We start from the raw sequence: 25528 nt of genomic DNA, 5'->3' as shown, positions 1-25528 counted from the left end.
ATTTACAGTTGTTATATCTTCTCGTTGGATTGTTCCCTTTATAATTTTGTGGTATCCTCTTTTGTATCTTGTTACACTCTTTGTTTTATTGTCTATTTTTTTCCAATATAAGCATTGCTACCCCAGCTCTCTTTTTGCTTCCATTTTCATGGTAAATGTTTTTCAACCCTTCAATTTCAATCTGCATGTGTCTTTAGGTCTGAAGTGAATCCCTTGTAAATAGCATATGTGACCTTTTTTTTTTTTTTTTTTGGTCCAATCAGTTCCCCTCAATCTTTTGATTAGAGCATTTAGTCTATTTACATTCAAAGTAATTACTGATAGGTATGTACTCTTTGACATTTTCTTACTTGTTTTATGGTTGTTTTGTAGTTCTTCTCTGTTACATTCTTCTCTTGTTCTCTTCCCTTGTGGTTTGATGGCTTTCTTTAGTTATATTCTTGCATTCCTTTCTCTTTATCTTTTGCATGTCTATTATAGGGTTTTGATTTGTTCTTGCCATTAAGTCGTTGTACAACATCCTATGTACATAACAGTCTCTTCTGGGTTAATGGTTACTTAAATTTTTACTCCTCTCTCCATATTTTATTAATATGATGTCATATTTTGTGAATTCCTTGACTGATTTTTATTGATATAATCAATTTTACTGCTTTTGTGCTTTAACCTCTGTACTGCTTTTATAAGTGATTAATCTACTACTTTTATTATGTTTGTATTTACCTGTGAAATATTCTGCCCCCAGTCTGTCTGGTGGGATTGCAGTGATACTGAACTACTGGGCTTTCCTGTTGCACTGCCCCCTGTGAGGTATTTATTGGTGGGCAGGGTTAGGAATTAGATCAGATGTCTGCCCTAGCCCACAATTGGGGCTGTAGTTCAACTGGTGTGTGTTATTTTCCCCTCTTCCTAGGGAAATAGTCAGTTTAGAGTGGTGGTGGCCACTATTGGGGCTTCTTGCTGCTTGAAAATGAGAGAAATTTGGCCCTACTTGAATGAACTCCTGCGAGTGAGGCAGGTTGAATGGGGTTTTCCCAGAAGAATGTGGGGGTGGGGTGTGCAGTGTCAGCAAAGTATGTGCTGGTCTGCTTGTGAGGTGAGTGAGACCTGGAGCAATTTTGGAGGTACTTTTTCTGAGTGGGTGGGTTGGATGGGGGCAGAATGCAGGAGAACATGGGGGCAGGGATCACACTGTTGGCAAGCTAGGTGGGAGTGTTTGTGGTGGTTCCTGCAGGTGTCTGAGTATCTAGGCAGGGAAACCAGGGAGAGAGATGGTGCTCACCAGCTCTTTGGTTCTTGGAGAAGTCTTTTTTTTTTTTTTTTCTTGGAGAAGTCTTTTAAAGATCCCTGCCCCTCTAGCATGCATTCTGAGATCAGTAAATAATCATTCTGTATATCCCAGGCACTTTTCAAACTGCTGCTTCTATGCTGTATCTCTGAGGGGTTGTTTGTTATGCTCTCCCTTTAGGGGTGGAAACTGTTTCCTATTGTTCTCTGGCTCTTCCAGAGCAGATTTTTAACGTTCCTGGTGGTAAGCCCAACTGATCGTTACTCATGAAGTTAAGTCCCCCTGTTTTTCCAAGCCAAACGTTATGAGGATTTGTCTTCTCAGAGCAAGACCTTCCATGTCTCGGGTGCCTGGTGGGGTCTGTTTTTTCTCTTTTCTCCATGCTTTTGGTGTCCTTGTCATCTGTGGTTAGTTTTGCAGATTAGTTTTGTTCTGATCCATTGTCTGCCTTTCCTAACATTTTCACTGTGGTGTCCACACTACAATTAACTGTTGGAGAGTCTGTTCCCCCAGGCTTCAAGTCATTTTCTTTGTTAATTACATCAGTGTAGGTGTTGTCTAGGTGTATCCCTGAAATGAGATGAGCTTAGTATCCTACTCTGCCATCTTCCCTGGATGTGTCTCAATATTTTCAAATCAAACTATATGATACATCACATCATTAAAACAAGGTACAAAAATAATATGATCATTGCAATAGGTGCAGAAAAAGCATCTGCCAAAGTACAAACCCATTCATGATACACATTTTCAACAAAGTGGGTTGGGGGAACATACCCCAACATAATAAAGATCATATATGAAGAAACCCACAGCTAACATGCTCAATGGTGAAAAACTGATACTTTTTCTTCCAAGATCAGAAATAAGACAAGGATGTTCATTCTCACTACTTTTGTGCAACATAGTAATTGAAGTCCTAGGCCCAGCCATCAAACAAGAGAAAGGCATCCATATTGGTAAAGTAGAAGTTAACCTGTTACCATGTGCAGATGAGATGATACCAGACATAGAAAATCCAAAGAATCCACCAAAAAAAAGTAATAAATTATTTCTGTAACATTGCAGAATACAAAATTAATAGAAATGATTAGCAAAAAAAAAAAAAGAAATCATTAGCACTTCTATACACTTGTGATGAATTACAAGAAAGACAAATTAAGAAAGAAAGTCAATTTACAACTGCAGCAAAAAGAACAAGATACCTAGGAATAAACTGAAACAAAGGAATGAATGACCTATACTCTGAAAACTATATTTATGAAAGAAGTTAAAGATGACACAAGCAAATGGAAAGATAGTCCATGCTCATTGATCTGAAGAAACAATATTGTTAAAATGTTAATTTTTCCCAAAGCAATCTACAGATTTAATGCTATCCTTATCAATACACCAACATCATTTTTCACACAAGTAGAACAAATGATTCAGTTTGTATGGAACCACTAAATACCCCCCAAACCAAAAGCAATCTTGAAAAAAAAGAACAAAGCTGGAGGTATCAAAATTCCAGATTGCAAGATATACTACAAAGCTGTAATAATCAAAACAGTAGAGTATTGGTACACAAATAGCCACAGAGATCAATGGAAGGGAATAAGGAGTCAAGAAATAAACCCACACTTACATGGTGAATTAATCTATGACAAAAGAGACAAGAATGTACAATGGGCGAAGGGCAGTCTCTTCAACAAATAGTGTTGGGAAAAATGGACAGCTATGTGCAAAAAAAATAACACTGGACTACTTTCTTACACCATACACAAAAATAAACTCCAAATGGATTGAATATGTAATGTGAAACTGAACATAAAATCACTAGAAGAAAACATAGGCAGCAGGTTTTTTGACATTGGTCTTATAAACATTTGGCTAAGTAAGTCTTCTCTGGCAAGGGAAACAAAAGCAAGATTAAACTACTGGGACTACACCAAAATAAAAAGTTTTTGCACAGCAAAGAAACCATCAAAAAAAAAAAAAAAACAAACCCAAAACAAAAAGGCAACCTATTACTAAATGGAAGAAAATATTTGCACATTACATATCCAAAAAGGGTCAATATAAAAATATATAGGAAATTTATAAAACCCAACATAAAAAAAATACAGTTAAAAAATGGGAAAAGGTCTTTTTTTTTATTATGCTTTGTTATTCACCATACATTACATCATTTGTTTTTGATGTAGTGTTCCATGATTCATTGTTTGCATATAGCACACAGTGCTCCATTCAGTACATGCCCTCTTTAATAACATCACCAGGCTAACCCATCCCCCCACCCCCTCCCCTCTAGAACCCTCAATTTGTTTCTCAGAGTCCATGGTCTCTCATGGTTCGTCTCCTCTCCAATTTCCCCACCCCCCCATTTTTCCCTTCCTACTATCTTCTTTTTTTTTTTTTAAACATATAATGTATTATTTGTTTCAGAGGTACAGGTCTGTGATTCATCAGTCTTACACAAGTCACAGCACTCACCATAGCACATACCCTCCCCAGTATCTATCACCCTGCCACCCCATCCCTCCCACCGCCCACCACTCCAGCAGCCCTCAGTGTGTTTCCTGAGATGAAGAATTCCTCATATCAGTGAGATCATATGATACATGTCTTTCTCTGATTGACCTATGTTGTTTAGCGTAATACCCTCTAGTTCCATCCACGTCGTTGCAAATGGCAAGATTTCGTTTTCTTGTTTTTTTTGTGTGTTTTTTTTGATGGCTGCATAATATTCCATTGTATATATATACCACTTCTTCTTTATCCATTCATCTGTTGATGGAAATCTGGTCTCTTTCCATAGTTTGCCTATTGTGGACATTGCTGCTATAAACATTGGGGTGCACGTAACCCTTCAGATCACTACATTTGTATCTTTGGGGTAAATATCCAGTAGTGCAAATGCTGGATTGTAGGTTATCTCTATTTTCAACTTTTTGAGGAACTTCCACACTGTTTTCCAGAGTGGCTGCCCCAGCTTGCATTCCCACCAAGAGTGTAGGAGGGTTCCCCTTTCTCCACAGCCTCGCCAACATCTGTCGTTTCCTGACTTGTTAATTTTAGCTATTCTGACTAGTGTGAGGTGGTATCTCATTGAAGTTTTGATTTGGATTTCCCTGATGCCGAGTGATGTTGAGCAATTTTTCATGGGTCTGTTGGCCATTTGGATGTCTTCTTTGCAGAAATGTCTGTCCATGTCCTCTGCCCATTTCTTGATTGGATTATATGTTCTTTGGGTGTTGAGTTTGATAAGTTCGTTATAGATTTTGGATACTAGCCCATTATCTGATATGTCATCTGCAAATATCTTCTCCCATTCTGTCCATTGTCTCTTGGTTTTGTTGACTGTTTCCTTTGCTGTGCAAAAGCATTTTATCTTGATGAAGTCCCAATAGTTCATATTGCCCTTGCCTCCCTTGCCTTTGGCGATGTTTCTAGGAAGAAGTTGCTCAGCTGAGGTTGAATAGGTTGCTGCCTGTGTTCTTCTCTAGGATTTTGATGGATTCCTGTCTCACATTTAGGTCTTTCATGCATGTTGAGTTTATTTTTGTGTGTGGTGTAAGGAAATGGTCCAGTTTCATTCTTCTGCATGTGGCCGTCCAATTTTCCCAACACCATTTGCTGAAGAGACTGTCTTTTTTCCATTAGACGTTCTTTCCTTCTTTGTGGAAGATTAGTTGACCATAGAGTTGAGGGTCCATTTCTGGGCTCTCTATTCTGTTCCATTGATCTATGTGTCTGTTTTTGTGCCAGTACCATACTGTCTTGATGATTACAGCTTTGTAATAGAGATTGAAGTCCGGAACTGTGATGCCACCAGCTTTGCTTTTCTTTCTCAACATTCTTCTCTATTCGGGGTCTTTTCTGGTTCCATCCAAATTTTAGGATTATTTCTTCATTTCTTCGAAAAAAGTTGATGGTATTTTGATAGGGATTACATTAAGTGTGTAGATTGCTCTAGGTAGCATTGACATTTTCACAATATTAGTTCTTCCAATCCATGAGCATGAAACGTTTATCCATTTCTTTGTGTCTTCCTCAATTTCTTTCATGAGCATTTTATAGTTTCCTGTGTACAGATTCTTTGCCTCTTTGGTTAGATTTATTCCTCGGTATCTTACGGTTCTGGGTGCAATTCTAAATGGGATCAACTCCTTAATTTCTCTTTCTTCTGTCTTGTTGTTGGTGTATAGAAATGAAACTGATTTCTGGGCATTGATTTTATATTCTGCCACTTTACTGAATACCTGCATGAGTTCTAGCAGTTTTGGGGTGGAGTCTTTTGGGTTTTCCACATAAAGTATCATATCATCTGCAAAAAGAGTTTGACCTCTTCTTTGCCAATTCGGATGCCTTTTATTTCTTTTTGTTGTCTGATTGCTGTGGCTAGGACTTCTAATACTATGTTGAATAGCAGTGGTGATAATGGACATCCTTGCTGTGTTCCTGACCTTAGGGGGAAAGCTCTCAGTTTTTCCCCATTGAGAATGATATTCGCTCTGGGTTTTTCATAGATGGCTTTTATGATATTGAGGTATGTATCCTCTATCCCTATACTCTGAAGAGTTTTAATCAAGAAAGGATGCTGTACTTTGTCAAATGCTTTTTCTGCATCTATTGAGAAGATCATATGGTTCTTCTCCTTTTTTTTTTTATTAATGTATTGTATCACATTGATTTGTGGATGTTGAACCAACTTTGCAGCCCAGGGATAAATACCACTTGGTCGTGGTGAATAATCCTTTTAATGTACTGTTGGATCCTATTGGCTAGTATTTTGGTGTATCCATGTTCATCAGGGATATTCGTCTGTAATTCTCCTTTTTGATGGGGTCTTTGTCTGGTTTTGGGATCAAGGTAATGCTGGCCTCATAAAATGAGTTTGGAAGTTTTCCTTTCATTTCTATTTTTTGGAACAGTTTCAGAAGAATAGGTATTAATTCTTCTTTAAATGTTTGGTAGAATTCCCCCTGGGAAGTCATCTGGCCCTGGGCTTTTGTTTGTTGGGAGATTTTTGATGACTGCTTCAATTTCCTTAGTGGTTATGGGTCTGTGCAGGTTTTCTATTTCTTCCTGGTTCAGTTTTGGTAGCTGATACATCTCTAGGTATGCATCCATTTCTTCCAGATTATCTAAATTGCTGGCATATCCTTGCTCATTATATGTCCTTATAATTGTTTGTATTTCTTTGGTATTGGTTGTGAGCTCTCCTCTTTCATTCATGATTTTATTCATCTGGGTCCATTTCTCTTTTCTTTTGGTAAGTCTGGCCAGGGGTTTATCAAACTTATTAATTCTTTCAAAGAACCAGCTCCTAGTTTCGTTGATCTGTTCTACTGTTCTTTTGGTTTCTATTTCATTGATTTCTGCTCTGATCTTTACTGTTTCTCTTCTCCTGCTGGGTTTAGCATTATTTGCTCTTCTTTCTCTAGCTCCTTTAGGTGTAGGGTTAGGTTGTGTATTTGAGACCTTGCTTCTTGAGAAAGGCTTGTATCAGTATATACTTTCCTCTTAGGACTGGTTTTGCTGCATCCCAAAGATTTTGAATAGTTGTGTTTTCATTTTCATTTGTTTCCTTGAATTTTTTAAATTCTCCTTTAATTTCCTGGTTGACCCCTTCATTCTTTTGTAGGATGCTCTTTAGCCTCCATGTATTTGAGTTATTTCCAACTTTCCTCTTGTGATTGAGTTCCAGTTTCAAAGCACTGTGGTCTGAAAATATGTAGAGAATGATCCCAATCTTTTGGTACTGGTTGAGACCAAATTTGTGACCTAGGATATGATCTATTTTGGAGAATGTTCCTTGGGCACTAGAGAAGAATGTGTATTCTGTTGCTTTGGGATGGAATGTTGTGAATATATCTGTGAAGTTTATTTGTTCCAGTGTATCATTTAAAGTCTTTACTTCTTTGTCGATCTTTTGCTTAGATGATCTGTCCATTTCAGTGAGGGGGTATTAAAGTCCACAACTATTATTGTATTGTTGTCGATGTGTTTCTTTGCTTTTGTTATTAACTGGCTTATATAATTGGGGGGTCCCATGTTAGGGGCATAGATATTTACAATTGTTAGATCTTCTTGTTGGATAGACCATTTTAGTAGGATATAGTGTCCTTCCTCATCTCTTCTTATAGTCTTTGGTTTAAAATCTAATATGTCTGATATAAGGATTGCCACACCAGCTTTCTTTTCATGTCCATTAGCATGGTAAATGGTTTTCTACACCTTCACTTTCAATCTGGAAGTGTCTTTCGTCTAAAATGATTCTCTTGCAGACAGCATATTGATGGGTCTTGTGTTTTTATCCAGTCTGATAGCTTGTGTCTTTTGATTGGGGCATTTAGTCCATTTACATTCAGGGTAACTATTGAAAGATATGAATTTAGTGCCATTTTATTGCCACTGTTACTGTGTATTGTCTTTCTTCCTTTCTGGTCTATGTTACTTTTAGGCTCTTTTTTGCTTAGAGGATCCCTTTCAATATTTCTTGTAGGACTGGTTTCGTGTTTGCAACTTCTTTTAGTTTTTGTTTGTCCTGGGAGCTTTTTATTGCTCCTTCTATTTTCAATGACAGCCTAGCTGGATAGTGTTCTTGGCTGCATATTTTTCTCATTTAGTGCTCTGAATATATCCTGCTAGTTCTTTCTGGCCTGCCAGGTCTCTGTGGATAGGTCTCTTGCAAATCTAATGTTTCTACTGTTGTAAGTTACAGATCTCTTGTCCTGAGCTGCTTTCAGGATTTTCTTTTTGTCTCTGACACCTGTAAGTTTTACTATTAGATATCTGGGTGTGGACCTATTTTTATTGATTTTGAGGGCGGTTCTCTGTGCCTCCTGAATTTTGATGCCTGTTTCCTTCCCCAAATTTGGGAAGTTCTCTGCTATAATTTGCTCCAATATACTTTCTGCCCCTCTCTCTCTTTCTTCTTCTGGGATCTCAAGTACTCTTTTTTTTTTTTTTAATTTTATTATGTGATGTTATTCACCATACAATACATCATTGGTTTTGTTTTTGTTTTTGTTTTTAAAGATTTATTTATTGGACAGAGAGAGACACAGCAAGAGAGGGAACACAAGCAGGGGGAGTGGGAGAGGGAGAAGCAGGCTTCCTGTGGACCAGGCAGCCCGATGTGGGGCTTGATCCCTGGACCCTGGGATCATGACCGAGCCGAAGGCAGACGCTTAGTGACTGAGCCACCCAAGCACCAAACATCATTGGTTTTTGATGTGGTGATCCACGATCCATTGTTTTTGTAGAACACCCAGTGCTCCATGCAGTACATGCTCTCCTTAATACCCATCACTGGGCTAACCAATCCCCCCTCCCCCCTCCCCTCTAAAACCCTGTTTGTCTCTCAGAGTCCATAGTCTCTCATGGTTCATTTCTCCCTCCAATTCCCCCCCTCACTTTTCCCTTCCTTCTCCTAATGTCCTCCATGCTATTCCTTATGTTCCACAAATAAGTGAATCCATATGATAATTGACTTTCTCTGCTTGACTTATTTCACTTAGCATAATCTCCTCCAGTCCCATCCATGTTGAGGTAAAAGTTGGGTATTGATCTTAGCTGATGGCTAATAGTCCATTGTATATATGGACCACATCTTCTTTATCCATTCATCTGTTGAAGGGCATCTTGGCTCTTTCCACAATTTGGCTATTGCGGACATTGCTGCTATGAACATTGGGGTGCATATGGCCCTTCTTTTGACTACATCTGTGTCTTTGGGGTAAATACCCAGAAGTGCAATTGCTGGATCACAGGGTAGCTCTATTTTTAAATTTTTGAGGAACCTCCAGCTGTTTTCCAAAGTGGCTGTACCAACTTGCATTCCCACCAACAGTGTAAGAGGGTTCCCCTTTCTCCACAACCTCTCCAACATTTGTTGTTTCTTTCCCTGTCCATTTTTGCCATTCTAACTGGTGTAAGGTGGTATCTCAATGTGGTTTTGATTTGGATTTCCCTGATGGCTAATGGTGATAAACATTTTTTCATGTGTCTGTTAGCCATTTGTATGGCTTCTTCAGAGAAGTGTCTTTTCATATCTTCTGCCCACTTTTTGACTTGATTATTTGTTTTTTGGGTGTTGAGTTTGAGAAGTTCTTTATAGATCTTGGATACCAGCCCTTTATCTATAGTGTCATATGCAAATATCTTCTCCCATTCTGTGGGTTGCCTCTTTGTTTTGTTGGCTGTTTCCTTTATTGTGCAGAAGCTTTTTCTCTTGATGAAGTCCCAAAAGTTCATTTTTGCTTTTGTTTCACTAGCTTTTGGAGATGTATCTTGAAAGAAGTGGCTGTGGCCGATGTCAAAGAGGTTACTGCTTATGTTCTCCTCTAGGATTTTGATGGATTCCTGTCTCACATTGAGGTCTTTCATCCACTTTGAGTTTATCTTTGTGAATGGTGTTCGAGAATGGTCGAGTTTCATTCTTCTGCATGTGGCTGTCCAGTTTTCCCAGCACCATTTATTGAAGAGACTGTCTTTTTTCCATTGCATGTTTTTTCCTGCTTTGTCAAAGATTATTTGACCATAGAGTTGAGGGTCCATACCTGCGTTCTCTCTCCTGTTCCATTAGTCTATATGTCTGTTTTTGTGCCAGTACCATGCTGTCTTGGTGATCAGAGCTTTGTAATATACCCTGAAATTGGGCAACGTGATGCCCCCAGCTTTGTTTTTCTTTTTCAACAATTCCTTGGCGATTCAGAGGCTTTTCTGATTCCATACAAATTTGAGGATTGTTTGTTCCAGCACTTTGATAAATGTCATTGGAATTTTGATTGGGATGGCATTGAAGGTATAAATTGCTCTGGGTAGCATAGACATTTTAACAATGTTTATTCTTCCAATCCATGAGCATGGAAGGTTTTCCCATCTTTTTGTGTCTTCTTCAATTTCTTTCATGAGTGTTCTGTAGTTCCTAGAGTATAGATCCTATACCTCTTTGATTAAGTTTATTCCGAGCTATCTTATGGTTTTTGGTGCTATTGTAAATGAAATAGATTCTCTAATTTCTCTTTCTACAGTTGCGTTGTTAGTGTATAAGAAAGCAACTGATTTCTGTACATTGATTTTGTACCCTGCCACATTACTGAATTGCTGTATGAGTTCTAGTAATTTGGGGGTGGAGTCTTTTGGGTTTTCCACATAAAGTATCATGTCGTCTGCGAAAAGAGAGAGTTTGACTTCTTCTTTGCCAGTTTGAACACATTTTATTTCTTTTTGGTGTCTGATTGCTGTTGCTAGGATTTCTAGTACTATGTTGAACAATAGTGGCGAGAGTGGGCATCCTTGACGTGTTCCTGATCTTAAGGGAAAGGCTCTCAGCTTTTCCCCATTGAGGATGATATTCGCTGTGGGATTTTCATAGATGGATTTTATGAACTTGAGGAATGTTCCCTCTATCTCTATACTCTGAAGAGTTTTAATCAGGAAGGGATGTTGTATTTTGTCAAATGCTTTTTCTGCATCAATTGAGAGGACCATATGATTCTTCTTCCTCCTCTTATTAATGTGTTTTATCATACTGATTGATTTGTGAATGTTGAACCACCCTTGCATCCCAGGGATAAATCCCATTGGTTGTGGTGGATGATCCTTTTAATGTTTTGTTAGATCGTATTAGCTAGGATTTTGTTGAGGATTTTGGAATCCAAATTCATCAGGGATATCAGTCTGAAATTCTCCTTTTTGATGGGGTCTTTGCCTGGTTTGGGGATTAAGGTAATGCTGGCCTCATAGAATGTGTTTGGAAGTTTTCCTTCTGTTTCTCCTTTTTGAAACATCTTCAGGAGAATAGGTATTATTTCTTCTTTGAATGTTTGGTAGAATTCCCCAGGGAATCCATCAGGCCCTGGACTCTTGTTTTTTGGGAGGTTTTGGATCACTGCTTCAATCTCGTTAGTGGTTATTGGCCTATTCACATTGTCAATTTCTTCCTGTTTCAGTCTTGGCAGCTTATAGGTTTCCAGGAAGGCCTCCCTTTCATCCAGATTGCTCAGTTTTTTAGCATATAGCTGTTGATAATAATTTCTAATAATTGTTTCTATTTCCCTGGTGTTAGTCATGATATCTCCCATTTCAGTCATAATTTTATTAATTTGGGTCCTTTCTCTTTTCTTTTGGATAAGTCTGGCCAGTGGTTTATCGATCTTATTAATTCTTTCAAAGAACCAACTTCTAGTTTTGTTGATCTGATCTACTGTGTTTCTGCTTTCTAATTCATTGATTTCTGCTCTAATTTTAATTATTTCTCTTCTAATGCATGGCTTAGGCATCATTTGTTGCTTTTTCTCTAGTTCTTAAAGTGTAGGGGTAGTTGGTGAATTTGGGATTTTTCTATTTTTCTTTTTTTTTAGGATTTTATTTATTTATTTGAAAGAGTGAGACACAGCGAGAGAGGGAACACAAGCCAGGGCAGTGTGAGAGGGAGAAGCAGGCCTCTCACTGAGCAGGGAGCCTGATGCGGGGCTCGATCCCAGGACCCTGAGAACATGACCTGAACCGAAGTCAGATGCTTAACGACTGAGTCACCCAGGCGTCCCTGGGATTTTTCTATTTTTCTGATTGAGGCTTGGATGGCTATGTATTTCCCCCTTAGGACTGCCTTTGCAGTATCCCATAGGTTTTGGACCGATGTGTTTTCCTTCTCATTGATTTACATGAATTGTTTAAGTTCTTTGATTTCCTGGTTGACCAAACATTCTTGAGCAGAGTGGTCTTTAGCTTCCAAGTGTTTGAATTTCTACCAAATTTTTTCTTGTGATTGAGTTCCAGTTTTAAAGCATTGTGGTCTGAGAATATGCAGGGAATAATCTCAGTCCTTCAGTATCATTTGAGACCTGATTTGTGACCCAGTATGTGGTCTATTCTGGATAAAGTTCCATGTGCGCTCGAGAAGAATGAATATTCTGTTTTTTTAGGGTGGAATGTTCTGTAAATATCTATGAGGTCCATCTGGTCCAATGTATCATTCAAAGCTCTTGTTTCTTTGAAGATTTTCTGCTTAGATGATCTGTCCATTTCTGAGAGTGGTGTATTGAGGTCTTCTACAATTATCATATTGTTATCAATATGACTCTATTTTGCTTAACAGTTGGCTTATGTAGATGGCTGCTCCTATGTTGGGGGCATAGATATTTACAAGTGTTAGATCTTCTTGTTGGATAGACCCTTTAAGAATGATATAGTGTCCTTCTGTGTCTCTTATTACAGACTTTAGTTTAAAATCTAATTTGTCTGATATAAGAATTGCTATCCCAGCTTTCTTTTGAGGTCCGCTGGCATGGAAGATGAGTCTCCATTCCTTCATTTTCAGTCTGGATGTATCTTTAGGTTCAAAATAAGTCTCTTGTAGGCAGCATATGGATTAGTCCTGTCTTTTTATCCAATCTGCTACCTTTAGGCCATTCACGTTGAGAGTGATTATTGAAAGATATGAATTAATTGTCATCATGTTGCCTGTGAAGACGTTGTTTTTATAGGTTGTCCCTGTAAATTTCTGTTGTATATACCTCTTGGGGTCTTCCTCCTTTTATAGAACCCCCCTTAATATTTCTTGCAGGGCCGGCTTAGTGATCACATATTCTTTCAGTTTCTTTCGGTCTTGGAAGCTCTGCATCTCTCCATCCATTCTAAATGACAGCCTTGCTGGATAAAGTATTCTTGGCTGCATGTTCTTCTCGTTTAGTACCCTGAATATGTCTTGCCCAGCCTTTCTGGCTTGCCAGGTCTCTGTGGATAGGTCTGAGGTTATTCTGATGTCCCTCCCTCTGTACATAAGGAATCTCTTCCCCCTAACTACCCTTAAGATGATTTCCTTGGTTCTAAGATTTGCAAGTTTTACTATTACATGCTGGGGTATTGGCCTGTTTTCCTTGATCTTGGCAGGGGTCCTCTCTGCCTCTAGCATGCAAAAGTTTGTTTCATTCCCCAGATTAGGGAAGTTCTCAGCTACGATTTGCTCAAATGCATCTTCTAGTCCTCTCTCTCTCCACTTCCTCTGGGATTCCAATTATTCTGACGTTGGAACACTTCATGCTGTCACTTATTTCTCTGATCCTTTTTTTCATGGATTCTGAGTTGTTTTTCCCTGGTGTCCTCTTTTCCCTTTTTATCTATTATATTGTCTTCCAGGTTGCTTATTCGTTCATCTGCCTCACTTACCCCAGCTGTTAGATTATCTAGATTGGATTGGATCTCATTGATAGCATTTTTAAGTTCTGCCAATTCACCTTTCATTTCTGCCCTTAGAGACTCTATGTTGCCATTAATTGATTTCTCCATTCTAGCCACTGTCTTCACAATTGCTAGCCTGAATTCCGTCTCTGACATCTTGGTTATATCTGCATCCATTTGTAAATCTGCAGCATAAGTCATGATCTCTGAGTCTTTTCTATTTTGGGGGGTTCCTCTTCCTAGTCGTTCTGTTGATGGGTGTTTGAGGGAATGTATAGAGTCCCAATTATTGACCAGAACCCAAGCAAGATGCACCTGTTTTCTTGGGACCTTAGGGTTGCTGGCCTCTTGTTTTCCCAGCCTGTCTTCTGGAGGAGGTGCCTGCCGCACTGTTAGTCAGGCAACCCTGTTTGGGCGGAGTTGCCCTGCCCCCCTGTTCTGGGGGATGGTCTCAGCAGGAATCAGTTTTGGGAGCTTTTGTTCTCTGGCGGCTTTCCCGGGAGGCTTTCTGCGTCTCTTCCGTGAGTCAGAGCAGAAGGGACCATTTCCAATCCTCTGCCTCAGAGCAGTTAGACCACAGTCTCGTCTTCAGTGAGCTCTCCAGGCCACACATTGTCTGTTTCTGTCCGTACTGCTATAAACTGCAGCGTCCTGGGTTGTGCGCCCTTCTGCAGTGTTCCCAGTCCTACCTCCAGGTCAGGGCACGTCTCTGCCCTTTGTGCTTCTAAAACCACCAGCCGCTCCCAGTTTGCACGTGCAACCCCTCCGCTTTGGGTTTCTGCCCCAGGGGCTGCCTTAAAGTCCTTTCCCCAGCGCTAGCGGTCTGTGAGTCCATGCCCCGTCCTCAGCGCGGGAAGCTGTCACTCACCAGCGGTGTAGAATCCCCACTGCCAGGCACCCTCCCGCTTCTGTTTATCCTCTGTTATCTGTTGCAGAATCACTGCTCCCCGCTTCATACCTCAAAACCAACCACCTGCGATATTCTTTTTGTAGAGATCCAGATCTTCTTATATCTCAGGCTTGTTTCATGGGTGCTCAGAGTGGTCTGGTAGATATCCAACTCAATTCCGGGAGCCAGTTGAAATAAGGTCCCCTACTCCTGTGCCATCTTTCCTTCTCTCTCCTGGGATCTCAATTATTCTAATATTGTTTCATTTTATGGTATCACTTATCTCTCGAATTTGGGCCTTGTGATCCAGTAGTTGTTTATCTATCTTTTTCTCAGCTTCTTTATTCTCCATCATCTGGTCTTCTATATCACTAATTCTGTCTTCTGCTTCATTTATCCTAGCTGTTAGAGCCTCCATTTTTGATTGTACCTCATTAATAGCCTTTTTCATTTCAGCTTGGTTAGATTTTAGTTCTTTTATTTCTTCAGAAAGGGTTTCTCTAGTATCTTCCATGCTTTTTTCAAGCCCAGCTATTATGTTTATAGTCGTCATTCTGAACTCTAGTTCCGACATCTTACTAATGCCTGTATTGATTAGGTCCCTGGCAGTCGGTACTGCCTCTTGTTCTTTTTTTTGAGGTGAGTTTTTCCATCATGTCATTTTATTCAGAGGAGAATAGATGAATGAGGGAACAAAATGCTAATAATGTAAAAAGGACCCCAGAAAAATATACACTAATCAAATCCGAAGAGACCTGAAACCAGGGTAAAAGAAAGGGAAAGAAAGAAAAGAGAAAAAAAAATAGAAAAAGAAAAAAAAAGAATATGATCAAATATGATCAGGCTGGTGGACAGATTAGTGCCACCCACTAAGTTTTGGGTGTATTTTGGTCTGTTAGAAGAAACTGCCTCCCAAAATTTTAAAGAAAGAAAAACTTATATATGTACAAAAATAAGGGTAAATACAATGAAGGAATGAAATATGACTGTAAAGATGAATATTATAAAAAATTTTATAAGAGGAATGGATTATATAAGAAGTTGGTTGAAAAAAGGAAGTAGAGAAATTTAAAAAGTGTGGAGAGAATGTGATCAGGCAGGAGAGTAGAACAAAGCCATACACTAGAGATTTAGGATATATTTTGGTCTGTTAGAAGAAACTGCATCCCAAAATTTTAAAGAAAGAGAGAACAACTTATATATATATTGAAAATAAGTTTAACTACAATGAAGGGATAGAATATGACTCCAAAAATGAAAAATAAAAAAGATTTTTAAAAAAGAGGTTGATAAGATGTTGGTTGAAAAAGGGAATAAGAGAAATTGAAAAAAAAATAAAAAAGGAAAATAAGAAAATTAAAAATATTAACTTTGAAAGACTAAAGAATCATGGGAAAAAAAGCCATTAATTCATATGCTGTATCCCCCTAGTGCTAGAGTTCTGCCATTCTCTTTGAATGGTAAACTTGGTCTTGGCTGGCTGTTCTTGCTGATCCTCTCGGGGAGGGGCCTGTTGCCGTGGTTCTCAAATGTCTTTGCCTGAGGCAGAATTGCACCACCCTTGCTGGGGGCTGGGCTAAGTAACCTGCTCGGGTTTGTTCTCAGGAGCTTTTGTTCCCTGCAAGCTTTCCGTACAGCTTTGGAGGACGAGAAAGAAAATGGTGGCCTCTCAATCTCCACCCTGGGGGAGCCAAGAACCTGGGGCCCCACTCCTCAGTGTGCCCCCAGAGAAAAGCAGTCAATCACTCCTGTCTCCCTGGTCTCTGTCCGTACTCCGTGCTCATCCGGCCTGTGACCGAGCATCTCTATCTTTGGTACCCGATCCCATTTGGAGTCTCCAAACCCAGCAGATTCCTGTGGTGCACTCCCGTGCTGCTTCTCCAGGGGGAGGAAGGGAAGTCTCCCCGGATCTGCCACTTGTTGGGTCCCTGCTGGAAGAGCAGTGGACTGACTGTGCTGCAGATCACAGTTTATGGCAACCCTGAGCTGATAACACACTCCTTGGCTCTGTCTTTGCAGCTGGCTTCCCTGCTCCAATATCTGGGAGCTCTGCCACCATCAGGCACCCCCGGTCTTTCTGTGACCCTGAGTGTCCTGAGACCACACTGTTCCAGTGAGGGTTCCACTCCCTGCTTAGCCATTGGAGCAATGTTCCTCAGTGGAGCTGATTTCTAAAAGTCCTGATTTTGTGTTCTGCTGCTCTATCACTTGCCGGTAGCTGGCTGGTGGAGGCTCCCTCCCCCCACAGTCTACACTCCCGTATATTGCCTTGGATTCACCTCTCTGCACATCCTACCTTCCAGAAAGTGGTCACTTTTCTGTTCAGAGAGTTGCTGCTATTCTTTTCTTCAATCTCCTGTTGATTTAGTAGGTGTTCCAAATGGTTTGATACCTATCTAGCTGAATTCCTGGGACCAGATGAAATTTAGGTCTTCTACTCCTCCACCATCTGCTCCTCCTGGGAAGAGGTCTTGAATAGACTATTTCCAAAGAAAACATATAGATCACCAACAGACACATGAAAAGATCCAACATTACTGATCATCACAGAAATGAAAATTAAAACCACAATGTAATGTTACTTTATACATGTCAGAATGGCTTAAAATAATACACACACACAGGCACACACAAGAAATAACAAGTGTTGGCAAAAGTGTGGAGAAAATGAATCTTTATGCACTCCTGGTGGGAATGCAAGCTGAGACAGCCACTGAAGAAAACAGTATGGACGTTCCTCAAAATATTAAAAATAGAATTATGTTATCCAATAATTCCACTCCTGGGTATTTACCCAAAGTAAACTTAAACACTACTTCAAAAATATATATGCACCCTTGTGTTTATTGCAGCATTATTTTATTTTTTTAAAAGATTTTATTTATTTTTTAGAGAGCAAGCGAGAGAGAAACAGCATGAGAGGGGCGAGGGTCAGAGGGAGAAGCAGGCTCCCTGCTGAGCTGGGAGCCCGATGTGGGACTCGATCCCAGGACCCTGGGATCACGACCTGAGCCGAAGGCAGATGCTTAACTATCTGAGCCACCCAGGCGCCCTGCAGCATTATTTACAATAGTCAAGATACGGAAGCAATGCAACCCAAGTGTATATTTATAGATGAATGGATAAATAAAATTATATATATTACTCTGCCATAAAAAAATAAAATCTTGTGATTTGTAACAATATGAATGGACTTGGTTGATGTCATGCTAAGTGAAATCAGTCAGTCAGAGAAAGACAAATGCCATATAATTTCACTTATATGTGGAATTTAAAGTACAAAACAAATGAACAAAAAAATATGAAAAGAGACAAAGAGAAAACCAGGGGCAATGGCTGGAGTGATAGATGAAATAGATAAAGGAGTTTAAGAATACATTTATGTTGATGAGTACTGATAAATGTGTGGAATTGTTGAATCATTATATTGTACAGCTAAAAGTAATATAACCCTGTATGTTAATTATACTTGAATTAAGAAAAAAACAAACAAAAACCCAAAAAGACAAGACATAACAAGTATTGGTGAGGATGTGGAGAAAATGGAACTCTTGCACACTCTTGGTGGGAATGTAAATTGCTACAACCATTGTGGAAAACATTATCAAGTTTTCTTAAAAAAATAAAAATTAAAAATCATATGATCTAGTAATTCCACTACTGGGTATTTACTGAAAGAAAATGAAAATACTAATTTGAAAAGATATATGCACTCCTATGTTTTTTGCAGGATTATATACAATATACAAGACATGTAAACAACTTTCCTGTCCACTGATAGACAAATGGTTCAGGAAGATGTGGTATATATATATAAAATAAAATATTACACAACCATTAAAAAGGATGAGATAATGCCATTTGTGACAACATAAATGGACCTAGAGGGTATTATACTAAGTGAAATACGTCAGACTGAAAAAGAAAAATGCCATATGATTTCACTCATATATGGAATCTAAAAAAACCCCACGTGGAATCTAAAAAAAACCCCACAAACAAGAAGCAAAATTAGACCTATAAATATAGAAAGCAAACTGACGGTTGCTGGAGATGTTGGGGGTTTGGGCAAAATAGGTGAAGGGGAGTAGGAGATACAGGTTTCCATTTATGGAATGAATAAGTCATGGGAATAAAAGGCACAGAATAGGAATACAATCAGTGATGTTGTAGTACTTTTGTATAGTGACAGATGTTAGCTACACTTGTGGTGAGCAATGCATCATGTATAAACTTGTTGAATCACTATGTTGTACACCTGAAAGTGATGTAACATTGTCAACTATGCTCAAAATAAAAAAAAAAATCTAGACAAAATAAAACAAAGCTGCAGTTTCACACTTCTGGATTTCAAACTATATTACAAAGTCATAGTAATAAAAACAGTGTAGTAGAAGTACCAAAAAAGACATGTGGCTAATGGAATACAATAGAGAACCCATAATTAAATCTTAGTATATATGGTCAAACTATATTTAACAAGGGAGCCAAGAACACCAGTGAGGAATGGATAAACTTTTCAACAAATGGCTTTGGGGAAACTGAAGAAACACTTGGAGAACAATGCAATTTGATCCTTATCTTATTTGATCCCTATCTTATACCCCTCACAAAAATGAACTCAAAATGGATGAAAAACTTAAGACCTGGTAGCATAAAACTTCTAGAAGAAAACATAGGTAAGAAGCTCATTTATATTTGTCTTGGCAGTAAGTTTTTGAACATGGTTCCAAGAGCAGAAACAATAAAAGGAAAAATCAACAACTGGGACTATATCAAACTCAAAAGCTTCTGCATAGTAAAAGGAACAATTAACAGCTAACAACTTTCAGAATAAGAAAAAAATTACAAATCATATTTTAGATAAGGGGTTAATATCCAAAACACATAAAGAACTCAGTCAACTTAATACAAACAACAAAAACCAAACAATCCAATTAAAAAATGGGCAGATGAATTAAAATAAGCATTTTTCCAAAAATGACATCAACATAGCAAATGGGTATATAAAAAGATGCTCAACATCACTAATCATCAGGGACATGTAAAGCAAACCAATAATGAAATGTTACTTCACATCTTTTAGAATGAATATCATCAAGATGATAAGAGATAAGAGGTGCTAGTGTGAATATATTAAAAAGGGAACCCTTGTATCCTATTGGTGGTATTTAAAATGGTCCAACCACTATGAAAAACAATATGGAGTTTCCTCAAAAAATTAAAGATATATTCATGATATGACACAACAAATCTACTTTTGGGTGTATACCCAAAGGAAATAAAAACAGAATTTTTTTTAAAGATTTTATTTATTTATTTGACAGAGAGAGACATAGCGAGAGAGGGAACACAAGCAAGGGGAGTAGTAGAGGGAGAAGCAGGCTTCCCTGCAGAGCAGGGAGCCCAATGTGGGGCTTGATCCCAGGACCCTGGGATCACGACCTGAGCCAAAGGCAGACGTTTAATGACTGAGCCACCCAAGTGCCCCCAAAACAGAATTTTGACAAGCTATATGCACTCCCATGTTTATTGCAGCATTACTCACAATAACCAAGACACAGAAACAACCCAAATGCCCATCAACATATGAACAGATAAAAAAGATGTGGTATGTATACACAATAAAGTATTATTCAGCTCTGAGAAAGGAGGATATCCTGCTATATGCAACAACATGGATGAACCTTGAGCACATTATGCTAAGCAAAATAAGTCGATAGAGAAAGATAGGTATTGTATGATATCACATATATGTGGAAACTAAAAATAATTATACTTGTTTAAAAACAGAATAAAATGGTTACCAAAGGATTGGGGGTAAAATATTGGTGGTTATGGGTACAAATTTTTAATGGGTAGTAAATTAACCATAGATATCTAATGCACAACATAATGAATATAGAAAAAATATTATACTATATATGTAATGTGATAAATATCACTACATTGCCAATAATATTACAATATATAAATGTTTCAAAGTAACACACTGTACACCTTTATTTTTTTATTTTTAAAAGATTTTATTTGTTTATTAGAGAGAGAGAGCACAAGCAAGGGGAATGGCAGGCAGAGGGAGAAGTAGGCTCCCCACCGAGCAAGGAACCTAATGTGGGATTCAACCCCAGGACTCTGGAATCATGACCCGAGCCAAAGGCAGATGCTTAACTGACTGAGCCACCCAGGCGACCCACACTGTACACCTTTAATTTACACAGTGTTAGGTATTCAATTATATTTAAGGTTTTTTTTTTTAATTTATTTATTTGAGACAGAAAGAATGAGAGAGAGAGAGAGCACATGAGAGGGAGGAGGGTCAGAGGCAGAAGCAGGCTCCCTGCCGAGCAGGGAGCCCGATGCGGGACTCGATCCAGGGACTCCAGGATCATGACCTGAGCTAAAGGCAGTCGCTTAACCAACTGAGCCACTCAGGCGCCCTCAATTATATTTAAACAAAAGCTCCTGCTTGAGGGCTGATTTCCAATCATTCTGAATCTAGATGCTGACTGAGATCCTTCCTTTTGGATACTGACAAGTCTTGGCACACCCTCAACTGCTAGGAGCCAATAAAAATAGATTAGGCTGTTTGGACAAACACAAAGGCCTGAGAGACAAACAAGAGCAAGGACAGGGTTGAACAGTAAGTTTCATGTCCTACACAAGGCCTCTCCTTCAAGACTGGAAGAGGTGAACTGCTTCATTTAATACATAAAAACCAACACAGAGAGTCAAAGAAAATAAAGAAATAATAAAATATGTTCCAAACAAAAGAAGAAAATAGAACATCAAAAAAGATCTTAATGAAATGGAAATACACAATTTACTTGACAAAGAATTTAAAATAATGCTCATAAAGATGGTTATAAGGTCAGAAAAAGAATGGATGAACAAAGTGAGAATTTTAAAAAAGAGAGAAAAGTACCAAATAGAAATCACAGAGCTGAAAAGTATGATAATTGAACTGAAAAATATAACAGAGGGGTTCAATATCAGACTAGATGAAGCGGAAGAAAATGTCAGTGAACTCAAAGAAAGGGCAGTGAAACTCCTCCAATTGTAGCAGCAAAAAGAAAAAAAAAATAATTAAAAAGAATAAAGGAGCTTAAGGGACTTATGAACAAACATCAAGCAAACCCTCACATCACAGAGGTCTCAGAATAGAAGAGGGAGAAGGGGGCAAGAAACTTATTTTAAAAAAAATGGCACCCCTCAAAAAAAAAAATAAATAATGGCCCAAAACTCCCTTAACCTGGGAAAGAAAATCCAGGTGCCCAATAAGTTTCAAATAAGATGAACCCAAAGAGACTCACACTAAGACACATTATAATCAAAATGCCAAAATTTAAAGTCATGAAGAGAATCTTAAAAGCTCCAAGAGAACACAAGGTGTTCCATACAAGGGGACCCCCATAAGACTATCAGTAGATTTTTCTGCACCAACTTTGTAGGCCAGAAGGGGGTGGTGCCATATATTAAAAGTACTGAAAGAAAACAAAAACAAAAACAACAAAAACAAAACTGCCTACTTAGAGTACTCTAACTGACAAAGTTTTCCTTCAGAATTGAATAAGAGATGAAGAGTTTTAGGGCAAGCAAAAGCTAAAGTGGTTCATCACTAGACTGGTCTTACAAGAAATAGTAATGGTATTTCTTAAACTGAAATGAAAAGGTGCTAATTACTAACAGGAGAAACCTATGAATGTATAAATATCACTGATAAGGTAAATATATGTAAAAGTCAGAATAATCTAATGTTGTAAAGGTAGTGGGTTCATCACTTATAAATCTAGTATGAATATTAAAATATACAAGTAGTAAAATAACTATACATTAAATTGTTAGGGAACATACAAAATAAGAGATGTAAATTTTGACATAAAAATATAAAACTTTTGGGGGGAGTAAAAATGTAGAGCTTTATAATGTATTCAAACTTAAGATGTTATCAACTTAAATAGACTTATGAATTTAAGTTGATTTTTATAAGCCTCATGGTAACCATAAATGAAAAACCTATAGTAGATACACAAAAGATAAAATAATCTAAGCATACCACTACATAAAATCATCAAATCACAAAGGAAGAGAGCAAGAGAAGAAAGAAAAAAAAAAAGAGTTACAAAACATCCATAAAATAATTTACAAAATGACAATAGCTCCATACCTATAATAATTACTTTAAATGTATATGGACCAAATCCTCCAATCAAAAGACATAGAATGGCTACATGGATTCAAAACAAAAACAACAACAACAGCAACAACAAAAACAAGGTCTATCTATATGCTGCCTACAAGAGTCTCACTTCAGATGTAAAGACACACACAGACTGAAAGAAAGGGAATGGAAAAAGATATCCCATGCCAATGGAAACCAAAAGAAACCTAGGGCAGATATACTTATATCGGAAACAATAGACATTAAGACAAAGACTGTAATAGGAGACAATAAAGATCAATATATAATGATACAAGTGTTGTTTTTAGGAGAAGATCTAACATTTGTAAATATGCATGTAGCCAATACAGGAGGAACTAAATATATGACGCAAATATTAACAAACCTAAAGGGAGAAATGAATAGCTATATAATAGTAAGCAAATTTAATATCCCACTTTCCTCAATAGATAATCATCCATGCAGTAAATTAATAAAGAAGCATAAGCTTTAAATACCTTAGACCATTTGGACTTAACAGACAACACAGACAGATCATTCCTTCCAAAATCAAGAGAATATATATCTTTCTCAAGTGCACATGGGACATTCTCCAAAATAGATCATATGTTAGGTCACAAAACAAGTCCTAATACATTTAAGAAGATTGAAATTATATCAAACATCTTTTTTAACCAATTAGAAATCAATTACAAGAGGAAAACTGGAAAATTCATGAATATGTAGAAATTAAACAACATCCTACTGAACAACCAATAGGTTGAAGAAAAAAATCTGAAGGAAATTTAAAAAATGTGTTGAGAGAAATGAAAATGGAAATAGAACATACCAAAATTTATGGGACGCTTTAAAAGCAGTTCTAAGAGGGAACTTGATAGCAATAAATGCCCAGATGTGAAATGGGTGAAAGGGAGAGGGAGAGGGATATACAGGCTTCAAGCTATTGAATGAATAAGTCACAGAAATAAAAGGCACAACATAAGGAATACAGTCAATGTTATTGTAATAGCGATGTAATAGGATGGATGTTAGCTACACTTGTGGTGAATGTATAAACTTGACAAATCACTGAGTTGTACACATAAGACTAATATAGCATTGTGTGTCAACTATACTCAATTTTTTTTAAAAAAGTAAAAAAATTAAATAAATAACTGAACCAGAAAAAAAAAAAGAAACAAAGAGATCTCAAATAAACAGCCTAATTTTACACCTCAAAAAATGAGAAGAATAACAAAGGCCAAAGTTAGTAAAAGGAAGGAAATATCAAAGATCAGAGTGGACATAAATTAAATAGAGACTAAAAAGACAATAGAAAAGATCAATGAAACCAAGAGTTGCTTTTGTTAAAGATTGACAAAATTGATAAACATTTAGTGAGACAGACTCACCTAGAAAGAAAAAGAGAGGACTCAAATAAATAGAATCAGAAATGAAAAAGCAGACATTATAACATACTACAGATGTACAAAGGAGCATAAAAAAACTATTATGGACAACTATACACCTACAGATTGTACAACTTAGAACAAATGGGTAAATTTGTAGAAACAATCTACAAAAATTGAATCATGAAGAAATAGAAAATCTGAACTGAACAAATCCTTGTAAGTATATTGAATCAATAATCAAAAACCTCCCAAAACATAAAAATCCAGAAACGGACAGCTTCAATGATAAATTCTAATGAATATTTAAAGAATTTGTACCAATTCTCTCAAAATCTTTCAATAATTAGAAGGGGTTCGGGTGCCTGGGTGGCTCAGTTAGTTAAACTTCTGCCTTCAGCTCAGGTCATGATCCTGGAGTCCTGGGATTGAGCCCTGCACATCAGGCTCCCTGCTTAGTGGAGAGCCTGCTTCTCCCTCTCCCTCTGCTGCTCCCCCTGCTTGTGCTCTCTTACTCTCTCATTCTCTTTCAAATAAATAAATAAATAATCTTAAAAAAATAGAAAGCATTAAGGTCAGGAACAAGACAAGGATTTCCACTCTTATCACTTTTATTTAACATAATACTGTAAGTCCTAGCCACAGCAATCAGACAACAAAAAGAAATAAAAGTCATCCAAATAAGTAAGGAAGAAGCAGAACTTTCAGTATTTGCAGGTGACATGACACTATATATAGAAAACCCAAAAGATACCACCAAAAAAACTACTAGAATTGATAAATGAATTCAGTAAAGTAGCAGGATAAAAAAATCAATGTGCAGATATCTGTTGCATTCCTATATGTTAATAATGAAACCTCAAAAAGAGAAATTAAGAAAATAATTCCATTTATAATTCCACCAAAAATAACAAGATACCTAGGAATAAACCTAACCAAAGAGGTGAAAGACCCATAGTCTATAAACTATAAAACACTGATGAAAGAAATTGAAGATGACACAAAAAAATGGAAAGATATCCCATGTTCATGGATTGGAAAAACAAATATTGTTAAAGTGTCTATACTACCCAAACCAATCTACCCATTTAATGCAATCCCTATCAAAATACCAAAAACATTTTTCACAGAACTAGAACAAACAATCCTAAAATTTATATGCAACCTACAAGATCCCAAATAGCCAAAGCAATTTTGAAAAAGAAAAACAAAGTTGGAGGTATCACAATTCCAGACTTCAAGTTATATTACGAACTGTAGTCATAAAAACATTATGGTACTGACACAAAAATAGATACAAAGATCAATGGAACAGATAGAAAGCCCATAAATAAACCTACAATTATATGATCAATTAATCTTTGACAAAACAGGAAAAAATATCCAATGGGAAAAAGAAAGTCTCTTCAACAAATGGTGTTAGGAAAATGGGTCAGCTACACGTAAAAGAATGAAAGTGGAACACTTTCTTACACCATACATGAAAATATGGATGGATTAAGTACCTAAATGTGAGATAGGAATCCATCAAAATCCTAGAAGAAAGCAGAAGCAGTAATGTTTCTGATATTGGCTGTAGCAGCATTTTTATAGATATGTCTCTTGAG

Source organism: Neomonachus schauinslandi, chromosome X (assembly GCF_002201575.2).
Source record: "Neomonachus schauinslandi chromosome X, ASM220157v2, whole genome shotgun sequence".
Taxonomy (NCBI): Eukaryota; Metazoa; Chordata; class Mammalia; order Carnivora; family Phocidae; genus Neomonachus; species Neomonachus schauinslandi.
Note: the sequence above shows the minus strand (reverse complement) of the source record.